The sequence below is a fragment of the Amphiura filiformis genome, chromosome 13, assembly GCF_039555335.1.
Source record: "Amphiura filiformis chromosome 13, Afil_fr2py, whole genome shotgun sequence".
NCBI lineage: Eukaryota > Metazoa > Echinodermata > Ophiuroidea > Amphilepidida > Amphiuridae > Amphiura > Amphiura filiformis.
In genome coordinates this window covers 66,500,133-66,512,472 of record NC_092640.1, presented here as the reverse complement: position 1 = coordinate 66,512,472, position 12,340 = coordinate 66,500,133, and the positions used below count along the sequence as shown (strand labels likewise).

At 37.1% G+C, this 12,340-nt stretch overlaps 4 non-coding genes across 4 annotated transcripts; all 4 read right to left on the bottom strand.

The window, feature by feature from the left end:
- Nucleotides 1-4,588: 4,588 nt before the first annotated feature.
- On the bottom strand, nt 4,589-4,670 carry Trnal-aag (transfer RNA leucine (anticodon AAG)). The gene has a single exon. It is a non-coding gene; the product is annotated as a tRNA-Leu (tRNA).
- A 470-nt stretch (nt 4,671-5,140) lies between these two features.
- Trnal-uag (transfer RNA leucine (anticodon UAG)) lies at nt 5,141-5,222 on the bottom strand. The gene has a single exon. It is a non-coding gene; the product is annotated as a tRNA-Leu (tRNA).
- A 1,286-nt stretch (nt 5,223-6,508) lies between these two features.
- Trnal-aag (transfer RNA leucine (anticodon AAG)) lies at nt 6,509-6,590 on the bottom strand. Its single transcript has one exon. It is a non-coding gene; the product is annotated as a tRNA-Leu (tRNA).
- A 1,536-nt stretch (nt 6,591-8,126) lies between these two features.
- Trnal-uag (transfer RNA leucine (anticodon UAG)) lies at nt 8,127-8,208 on the bottom strand. Its single transcript has one exon. It is a non-coding gene; the product is annotated as a tRNA-Leu (tRNA).
- Nucleotides 8,209-12,340: the final 4,132 nt, after the last annotated feature.

The window sequence follows — 12,340 nt, the reverse complement described above, 5'->3', positions numbered from 1 at the left end:
GCTGGTTCAAGACCGCTAATTCATACTTGAAACATCCAAAGATAAGATAGCTCCGAAAAGGTGTGCCACAAGGCGTGGTAGTACGTTGCGCCCATACCTTTTGGCATCTATTTCCGACATGCCCAAAGGAGAATGTCAGCAGTACTCTAACGTCAACGACTCAACCCTTGGAGTGGGACATCACTCGTAGATGCTATTGAGCCATTCCTTGAGAAGGATCTCAGCATGTCGGCCAGCTGATTCGACCGATGGCACTTCAAGCTCAACATGCCAAAGACCGTCTGCTCAGTTTCCATCTTGCGAACAGATATATACCAACCTAGAATTCACATCTCTCACTCAACGGTACCAAGCGGCACTTTGACCAAACGCCGAAGTACAATAGATTTACACTTGACAGCAGCTTCCTATCCTTCTATCTCTCACCATGTAAAGAGCATTGCTACCAAGATCCGAGTCCGAGTGAAACCTTTTTAGAAACTTGCTTGCACTGAGCGGGGAGCATCATTTACCACCCTCCGCATATCAGCCTCACATTTGTGTACTGCTGATTATGCTGCACATGCATATGGCACCACAGCGTCCACACTGACAACGACATGATCGATGTTTTCCTCAACGTCACCTGTCAACAACATCTCGGTTCTGTCTGGCATTTCCCTCCAGTAACGATGAGGAGAGAAATGCAGGCACTGAAGCTAGCTCAGAAGCGTACATGATGATAGCCTTACACTTTGCAACGTTCCCCATTCCAGCCATTTCTACCAGAGTGTTGGGATAGAGACCTCATCCCCAAGGCTTTAAATGCATTCATCACAGAACCCGCATAAATCTAAGTTGTTTGGATCTTTCAAGTAAGACCAGTGTTAATATGAATAGGAGCAGAACTGGAGTCTGACGCACCAAGCACTTTTTTCACAAGATTGAAGCAGCGTCGTCGCCTACCTGACTGTGAATGTGGTAAAATTCAAACGATGGCGCACATAATCGATGTTTTTCAATCGATCGATCAATTAGTTCCCACTCGCTTATCTATAACATAGATCATGAGATAAAGTGGTCAAGAAAACCGCGTCGAAAACTCTGAATGTAGAGTCGGGTAGAGTCAATTGACTCTGTTGTAAAAGTTAGGTCCGACTCCTTCTATACATGTGTATATATATATATGTATTGTTTTCTGATATAGTATAAAATATTTGGCTTTCATCTCAAAGAAAAGTATAGTTGCAAATAATTGAACTACACACACGATAAAAATGTCATTATGTCATTGTTCTATTCTAAAATATCATTATATCCTTATTCTATATAAAATAAATATATTATAGGCCTAGATAATAAGTAAAAACAGTACCAGTTTGTTGTATAAAACACACAATGGTTTAATATAAACACAAGCCGGCGCGGGCCATAGTATATAACAAACTGGTACTGTTTTTACTTATTATCTACGACTCTACAATTTCAATACAGTACTACGCAGAACTTACGACTTATTATAGGCCTATGTATGTATTGTTTTCTGATATACTGTCAAATATTTGGTTGGTAGCAGACAGTAATGTTATCGTAGATAATATTTATTATATATATTGAAAAATCTAATATATCGATATAATATAAAATATAATAAATAATAACTCACAAAAAGAACAATAGTATTGTAATACTGTCATGGATATTTCTTACATATGTGTTCTCCACGACGACAAAATAAAACTTCATTGATAATAATATTGAGCAATGACTGAACGCTAAAACTAATTCAAAAGAGCAATATTGCAGTTTAGGGATGATCGGATACCAACGTTTGCACAGTGTTTTTGTGGAGCCTGAGCTGAGAGCACATCAGACACACCAGATTGCATTCTGAACAACAAAAAACATGCTGAATACGAGGAATGTCCCTCAGATATCAAATAGTTTTGATTTTTTTTTTTTTTTTTAATTCATGATATAATACAATAATTATTTTATGGCAAATTATTAAAAACTTACATTTTGTATATTTTTTATATTTAATAGGCCTCGAAGTAAACTTTATATTATAAATCGAATAATATGTAGTATAATATGTAGCCGGGAGGCCTGAAAAGCCGTCCATCATTTGAAAATTTAGACGTTTCGTATTGAAGATATACATTTATTTCCCAAAAACTCCTCAAATTTTGAGATCTTTGGGAGAAAAATGTAAATTTTCAAAGTTTACTTCGAGGACAGTGTCAAATATAATAATAATTTGCCATAACATTTGTATTATATGGCGAATTTCAACAAATATATATTATTTGATTTCAGAAGGACATTCCTTGTATTCAGAATGCAATTTGATGTGTCTGCTGTGCTCTCATGTCCCACAAAACAGTCTATAATATCGAATTGATTAATTCGAATTAAACAATTCATTGATGTTAGCACTGGGTAGTAGCCATTACTGCCAGTAGACAGGAAGTCTAGAAAGTTGACCTCAACGCTGTAGGTGGTCTTCCTGTACTTTTGAATGGGACAGCAGTAACCTTGGGCATGTTTTAGACTTAAATTTTGGATTTTTCAGATTTTTTCTAAGTTTGTGAGAGCATAACAAGACTATCCGTCGATGGATTTTTATTTCCGTCGGTAGATATTTTTAAAATTAAGTTTTTCATAACATATTAAAAGGGCAGAGACCCCTGATGTATAATAAATTAGCTAGGGAAGTTTTGAGTAACCTTCATGAAAATTATGAAAAAAGTGCCTATTCAATTGTGTGGGTACGGTCCATCACCTGTCACTTGGTAGTCTTGTAACATGTCTAATGGCGCTGCCCATGGCCACTCAATGAATTGTTTAATTCGAATTAATCAATTCGATATTATAGACTGCAAAAATAATGTACAGACGTCGCTATCCGATCCCGAAACTGCAATGTTGGTCTTTTGAATTAGTTTTAGCGTGCATTCATTGCTCAATATTATTATCAATGAGGTGGTATTTGAGGCATTATGGAAGTGCTCTAAGCATGTTTTAAACAGATTATATGCCTTTTGTTTGAAGCAAATCGGACATCAGAACATATTAGAAACACTTTGACCAAGTTTCAAGGCAAAAATATGCAAAATAAAAGTACCTCTGAACATTTATGCATGGATTTTTAGCAAAATATTGGCAAAAATTACATATTAATGATCCATTCAAGTTATTTTAGCTCATTAAAGGGGGACTCCGGCAATCATAACATTATACCTTATATGTTAGAAAAATAATTATCAAGCACGAATCACATTGTTTTATTTAAAACAAACTCATATTGACCATAAAAACGAATAAAAACAGTCGGCTCTCAACACGCGATATTCAAAATTCCCGCGCCGAAATTGTCTAAGTGCAATGACGTAATGGTTATTTGTGTTCAATTGTCGTCAGCCTTCATTGTATTACTGGGACGTCATTGCACTCGGCGCCCGGGAATTTTGAATATAGCGTGTTGAGAAACGGATGTTTTTATTCGTTTTTATGGTCACTATGAGTTTGTTTTAAATAAAACCATGTGATTCGTGCTTGATAATTATTTTTCTAACATATAAGAATAATGTTGTGATTGCCGGAGACTTCCTTTAACTACATTGATTATCGATAAACAATCAGATACAAAGAAAATATAAATTGATGTATTATGAAAACTGTATGTCCGATTTGCTTCAAACAAAAGGCACATTGATCAGTGTACTTTGCCCTACTCAATTAATCTATTGAAAACATGCTCAGAGCATCTCCTTATCTTCATAATATACCGATTTTCGATACATCAATTCAATAATCATCGGACCCAAAGCTTAAGAGAAAGAAAGGTTTGCTCTCTTATGTTGGTATGGTAAATCACCGGGCCCACTCGACTTTGGAAGTGACGGGTATGTGCGTACAGCAGTTCGAAACCGTGGGGTCTCACCTTTGTTAGCCCCCATGTCACTAGGGAAAACGCGGTAAATCACACATTATTTGCAGAATCTCTCCTCTTTTTACAGATTTTAAGCTTACCTAGCATATTTTGTGGAAAATTTTGGCGATTTTAGCTTTTTTGAGCGATTTCGCTCATTTTACCGCGTTTTCCCTAGTGACATGTGGGCTATATCACCCACCTTACACCAAATTTCTTGAAGGAGAAAAAATGCATGGTGGGTGAGTGTGGGGGTGTGTGTGGGGGGTCCAAAAACTTTCAACCCCTGCAATTTGAGGTTCAAAATGTGGCTTTACCACAGGGTTTAATGGGAGAATTCAAACTTTAAATGATCTTATCCGGAATTTCAAGTGCTTTTTTCCTCTGGCGAAAAAAAAATTAATTTAACTTTCGATTCAAGTTTTGGCATGAGAGACCCCGCATTACTTTTGAGTTTGGACTTGGAAGATTATGGGCATGTATTCCATACAGGGTGTATGGATTTCAACTGGATTGAAAAAACAAGTTTATCTGCGAAAAAACAGGTTTCTCGGTCGATAAACTTGGTTTATCAAAACCTATGATAAATCAAATTCGAAACACCTGTTTTTTTCGATTGAAGTTTAATCAAAATAACTATTCTGGAATCAAATGTAAGAAAAAGTCGGAAAAATGTGGCAGCGGTGGGATTCGAACCCACGCCATCGAAATGACTGGTGCCTTAAACCAGCGCCTTAGACCGCTCGGCCACGCTACCTGTTGTGACTACTCGCAGTTCCGATATAAATTTTGTTATCATTGTCACATCGAGTATACAAAGGTTGCGTTCCACGTGAATAATAGATAGCTTGTGATTTCCATACGCCGTGATCGTACGCCGGCGGATCTATTCAAAATCACTCTCCTGTATCTGAGCGAGGGGCGCGTATTTAGCCAGTTTTGAACTTATTAGCAATTATTTGTTCAAAAATATTTATTGTTAATTGATATTGCCGGCGCACACAGCTGTTGACATTGGGAAAGAAAGAAAATAGAAAAATGAATGAATGAATAAGAAAATAAATAAATAAATAAATAAATAAATAAATAAATAAATAAATAAATAAATAAATAAATAAATAAATGTAAGTAAATAAATTTGAAGAAGAACGTCAAGTTGAAAAGCAGGTTATATTTTACTCAATTGACGATTCTAAAATCAAAATGTAAAAGACAGTATAAAATATGTGGCAGCGGTGGGATTCGAACCCACGCCATCGAAATGACTGGTGCCTAAAACCAGCGCCTTAGACCGCTCGGCCACGCTACCTTACACGATTATAATTAGTTCAGATGTAAATTTTGTTATCAACATAATACAGATGACCTTTTTGAACTAATTTTGAAATTTCCTCATATAAATAAATAACCTGCAGTTCATTATTTTTAGAGAACTGTTAACATCTGTATACACTGTGAATTTGAGTATACAGATAGACAAGAATAATTACTCCATAGGCCTATTCTATTCCGTATCCATGAAATCATATTCAGCAACACGCTATCGAACTTATTAGCAATAATAATAGCAATAACAAATAGTTCAAAAATATTTATTGTTAATTGATATATTGCCGGCGCACACAGCTGTTGACATTGGGCTATTCCAGAAAACAAGTGCACATCCCCTATAGAGGAGTGGGCCTACCATGGTAGGTATTATAGATTAATATACCTACCATGGGCCTACTAACTTTTCAATCAAAGAAATGTCTGGATTTCCAGTCTGCTTTCTGAAAATGACTGGAATTCCAGTTGCAAATGTCACTTGAAAAAGCCTGGAAATCCAATTAATTGAAGGAAAAATCACGGACATGTCCAAAATGAGCTCTCAAATTGATCATTTCTGATTTTGAACTATTTTTCTGCTGGATTTTTTCGCCGTTTAAAAGTCTGGATATCCTTACTCGAGAAGTCCAGCCAAGAATTTGCTCACCGATAGCTTCACATTCTTCGAATGCGTTACTATCGTGTGCAAAGGATTTCCAACAGTCACGACTCCGGAAATCCGAACTCCTCTATAGGGGGTGTGCATCTGTTTCTGGAATAGCCCATTTGATTAATCAGCCGAATTATTACAAAAATGTCGATACACAGCCTTTCCAATAACCGGGGGGAGGGGGGGTCACTCCCATTGTGGCCTGTACACCATCCGCGATAATCAGCTTTTGAAAAGCACCCTAAACAAGGATTTAACCCTTGGCTAAAACTATACCCTAAACAGGTAACACGCGCTTGTTTTCACACCCTAAACAAGGATTTTATTCCTTGCATAAAATTTCATATCCTAAATTTCATTTCCGGGTATTAGCAATTGCAATCTTGCTACTACCCTTTTCCAATTTTTCATGTTTTTGACCCCCTAAACCAGGGTCTGCCCTAAACACAATATTTGTCCTTTTTCTTTTTATAGAACGGCACGGGAGAAAATAAAAAAAAATGAATATATCAATAAAATAAAATAACAAATGAATAAATAAATTTGATCAAGACGTAGTTTATTTTTTATTAAAATAACTATTCTGGATTCAAATGTAAGAAAAAATATGAACAATGTGGCAGCGGTGGGATTCGAACCCACGCCATCGAAATGACTGGTGCCTTAAACCAGCGCCTTAGACCGCTCGGCCACGCTACCTGTTATGTCTACTTGCAGTTCCGATATAAATACAGAAGCTGCAGTCGACTTAGATAGATAGGTCGTGATTTCCATACGCCGTGATCATACGCCGGCGGATCTATTCAAAATCACTCTCCTGTATCGAAGCAAGGTCGCGTATTTAGCCAGTTCGTCGTCTGTATTCCATAGTGGCGTATAGTGGGGCGCCGCGAATAAACAACTTTTCGAGAAAATCGGGTTTGAAGAAATGCCAATTTAAAATCGAGTTGTGTAAATCAGACATTCATTATATTTTGTAAATGATGTGAAATTTCTGTAGTAAACTAAATAGATTTTATTGTTATATATTTTTCAAAAGAAATAAATACATACTATTGCTGGCAAACTGAAAATAAAACTATACGTCACTATGGAAAACAAACAAAACGCAATACCCAACCTAACGTTAACCTTACGCCACCTCGGTCGCCGTGTAATCCCTATGGCGTTACTTTTCCAACCGTGATCGTATATCGCGTATTTCAAACTACAACGCGAACGCACGACCTTGGATACAATGCTAACCAATCATGAGTGCGTTGGCGGTTGGATACTTTCGCGTTACTCACGCACAGTCGCACACGCTGGCGTACATCACGCAGTGTACGCAAAAATTCGTCACGCTATTAAAAGCTGCGTTCATTCAGTTGGAATTCCCACTATAGTAGTCCTTAATCTCCCAAAATATTTGATTTTTGGCAACCATAATATTTGGGAAGTACTGAAATACAATTAATTTTAAACAGCATGTTAACCTTTTTTAGTCAAAATAAAAAGCATGCTGTAATAAGACCCGGTGGCGAACTTTGCATATAGACGAATCCAACGAGCCAAGTGATGGTCAGAATTCAGTCGGCCATTACTGGGTGTTGTTACTGCCCAATTGGGTGGACTGATTAAATCCGCTTAAAAATCGATGTTGAATTGTATTGTGTTGCAAACTTTCAACATTCTTTTGTCTACGTGTAACACGGGTGATGAAATGCAGCTTAATATCCCACTTAATATTCTACTTTGCATTAATTTGTTCAAATGAAGAAAGAAAGAAAGAAAGAAATAAATAAATAAATAAATAAATAAATAAATAAATAAATAAATAAATAAATAAATAAATAAATAAATAAATAAATAAATAAATAAATAAATAAATAAATAAATAAATAAATAAATAAAGAAAGAAATAAATAAAGAAATAAAGAAAGAAAGAAAGAAAGAAAGAAAGAAAGAAAGAAAGAAAGAAAGAAAGAAAGAAAGAAAGAAAGAAAGAAAAGAAAATGAACGAATAAGAAAATAAATAAATTTGAATAAAAAATATGGCAGCGGTGGGATTCGAACCCACGCCATCGAAAAATGACTGGTGCATAAATAAATAAATAAATAAATAAATAAATAAATAAATAAATAAATAAATAAATAAATAAATAAATAAATAAAGAAAGAAAGAAAGAAAGAAAGAAAGAAAGAAAGAAAAGAAAAATGAACGAATAAGAAAATAAATAAATTTGAATAAAAATATGGCAGCGGTGGGATTCGAACCCACGCCATCGAAATGACTGGTGCCTAAAACCAGCGCCTTAGACCGCTCGGCCACGCTACCTTACACGATTATAGTTAGTTCAGATGTAAATTTTGTTATCAACATAAGCCTAACATAATACAGATGACCTTTTTGAACTAATTTTGAAATTTCCTCATATAAATAAACAACCTGCAGTTCATTTTTTTAGAGAACTGTTAACATCTGTGTACACTGTGAATTTGAGTATACATGTAAATAGACATGAATAATTACTCCATATTCCAATCCGTATCCATGAAATCATATTCAGCAACAGGCTATCGAACTTTGCATTTATTTGTTCAAAACTATTTATTGTTAATTGATATTGCCCGCCCACACAGCTGTTGACATTTAATTAATCAGCAGAAGTATTACAAAAAGGTCGATACACAGCTTTTCCGATAACAACTAGAACTGCACAATTTGCAGTTTGATTTGCACCCAAACCCGGTGGTCTCCCACTTTGGAGATGACGCAAGCTGTTAAGACCCCCTTTTCCAGCGTCGCTGTCACCCAAAGACCCCATTTGTTTATGGATACATGCTCTGTCACCCGAAGACCCACTATTTTTCCAATTTGATCTGTCACCGTTTTTCAATTTCAACAGCAACTTTCATTTATCACTGACTTATTTTGAAAAAACAAAGAAATTTCATATTAAAGTGCCGCCCCCCCCCCCCCCCGGGCATCCAAAAGCACTATATGAATTGTTCTTACAGGCTCGCGTCCGGCGGGGTAAAAAAGTAGTGTGTATTGTCCTTTTTTCTTTTTATAGAACGGCACAACCTTGGTAGGCCTATATATATTGTTATATGTGCCCCAAAATATTCCGTAATATTTATGTATTTTGTCATCAGAAATTAGTTTTCACTTGTTCTGATAGTTATCTCTATTTGTTTGTACATGGAATATTCTAGAATTTAATGGAAAATGATAACAATCATGGTGAATAAAAATTCATACTGAGGAGTTTCTGGAAAATCAAGTTGTGGCGCTATTACAGTAACCATGTATACAGAACAATGATTCTGATTGGTTTGTGTTGAGGTAATGAGCTATGTGTTTTCCACCGCAAATTTGAATTGCTTCATCATGTTTATGCGAGGAATATGAGCAGTAGAACATGTAGAATATGAGTAGACCTAATCAACAGGTATACGATTTGAACCTGTGTCACATAGCCATTAGGGTGGCCTTAAACACACAACATAATAAAACAGTATTTATATAAGCAAATGTGCTACGTTTTGTGACACGATCTGCTGGACCATGCATGGATGCCAAAGGCGGCACAATTGAAATTGAAATAAAAGGCAAAAGTATGTGGTAAATAAAAACATTAAAATACATATGAAAATAGACATCACAAAACTTCATAACTAAGTACATGATGAAGTATGCTAGACCTTCGGTATTTTAAGATATTTTCACAATTGGTCAAAAATGCCTCCTTTGGCCCCCATGGAGCAGATCGTGTCACATTTGTGTCTAATTTTCAATGTTTTTGAATGGGTCAGCGAACAAGACACGTGTTTCACAAAGAGGAGCAGACTGCTCATGGAATCCAAAACCAATCCCAAATGTAAAACCAATAATACGTCATATGGTAGCCTTCTCTGGAATCCATCACAAAACACCCAGATAGTAAGGACTGCGTTGCTTCTAGAGTGGCGTTAGTCGGAACTTGAAAATATCCGGTCCACTTGATGGTACACGTAGGTGGCGATGCGTCCTCTATCACGGACGAATGGAACAATACGTAGACGTCCATCTAGAATAATAGAAAGAAGGAGGTAATGTCAGGGACTTTGTTTGCAGAACAGGGGAGGGGGTAGTGTAGCGGTATCAAATGATTGTCCGGCTGTTTACACCGTACCACAAGTGCCGATGTATTGTATGAGTGATGGACGTTCAGCTAGAAATGTACAAAGAAGGGATAATTCCACTGAGTCATGTTCTGCAGAAGAGTGCATGGGTAGTGTAACAGTATCAATACGATGCGCCGCCAGCGGTTGCTCTTGCCAGTCCAATTTTCGACCTCGACATAGCCGTTACCACCATTGGATTTTCAGCCCAGTATGATAATAATTCGCCAGCGAAGTGGTTACATAACTCCCTTTAACGCACATTTCGAATTGGTAGTACATGTCATAGACTTTGTGTTGCAATCATTTCGATCGTGGTGCAGATCTCAAAAGCGCGATCCAGTTGACATAGCGATAATCCGATTACACGTAACACTTCGCTGGCGAATAGAGAGCTTGCGATTTCCAAACGTTTTATATCAAACGCCCGTGCATCTATTCAAAATCGCTCTCATGTGATGGAATTTTGAATAGATGCACGGGCGTATGACATTTTCCCATGATGCACTGCGTATTTTGGCCTTTACCCAGCAACCACTGGAGGCGCATCGTATTGTGAATCGACCGACTTGTTACACTGTACACAAGTGGCGATGCATCGGATGGCCGAGTCCATATTTAGACATAGAACGAAAGATCTAAATGATCTGAGTTTATGTTTTACAGATTGAGAAGGGACACAGTGTAGTGGTATCACAACATATTTCAACTTTACACCGAGGCGGCGATCAAACGCGGTGATGCGTGCGGATGAATGATATTGACGATAAGTAAATCCCATCCCATGTAGTAGAAATATGGCCTTTAAAGGGCATTTCGTGATCCACAGCCTCATCCCCCACTTTTCCCAAAAAAGTTGAGATTTTACACCACTGGATACCTCTGGCTACATAATGTTTATGTACCAAATATTTCTTGCAGATTAATTCGTTTAGCAAAAATATCGCCAAATTTGAATTTCGTTCTGGTGCACCAAAACGAAATAACAACGCATTGTCTATGGAGCAGTGTAATACACATAATCATGCATAACTCGAAAACGCAAAATCGGAATCAACTGAAATTTTGGAAATAAGCTTTTTTCGTGGATATCTACTGAAAAATGTCATAAAAAGAGGATGCTAGGATCACGAAATCCTCCTTTAATATGTCAGATTCACGTTTTAAAGAAGAACGTGGTGATACCGTATCCAACTGTACAATGGCGGATGCCTCCTCTATTGCAGATGAACGTCCGTCTACATAGTATGCATGTAGAATGTCAGAAGACGGCGCTATATCGGAGACGTGGGTTTCAAACAGGGAGGGGGCAGTGTAGTGGTATCGAATTTTATGTTCATGCAGGTACAAGTGTAATTCAATGACGTATCCGACAGAACAAAAATAGAAGCCGATATAGGTGAAAATAGTTTTCAGATTTTAGTATCACTTTTAGAGAATGCCTTTTTTAAAAAAGAAACTATAATGTCTCCATGTATCATTATGACGAAGCACGAAACTGATGGTACTTTATTTCTCCTTCCTGTGAGTGATGCTAGTAATTCCATTCCCAATTATAAACGTAGAACCAAAAGTCTGTCATGTGATAGCCCTCTCTGGAGTCATTCACAAAGCAACCGGGTAACAAAGATGTTGATGAAGCTTCCAGTGTCGAGTTTGTTGGCACAAGAAAGGAGCCATTCCAATGAATAATACATGAAACCGGCGATGCGTTTATCACTCGTGAGTAGAATAAGATGTTTACCGCCATCTATAACAGAGAAACACATTTTGTCTCGATAAGGTATGAGTGAATAATATATGAGTCACGTACACGTCTGTGGTATAATATCCCGGTATATAATTTAAGAACCTCTCTAGTATTTGCAGGGGCATTCACATACATATTGGAGACTTTGCGAAATGCCGTTCGACTTATAGACGTCAACTTCATTCATTGTACATGTTGTAGGGTGTTTTACAGTAGAGCGGTCTTGAAAGGATAATCTTTAAACAGCATTTCGCAAATCTTCAATGCGTAAACCTATGTACCTGTGCTTACGGGAACTTGGGCTGTCAGAGACAGCTAGTGACAGACTTCTAGCCTTGGAGGAAGAGGGTCACTTTTAATGAACGTCCTGGAAAGGGGATCACTTAACGCGTGCCAATAATTATGTGAATGTCCCTATCACCCCACCCCCTCGCAACCCGAGGGCCTTTTACAATCGATTATTAACCGTGTGTTGATAGCAAAAGCTTGATTATAATGCTCCTGTGAAATATGTCATGTACGTTGTTCATATGTTTCATTAGTTCTAAAAATC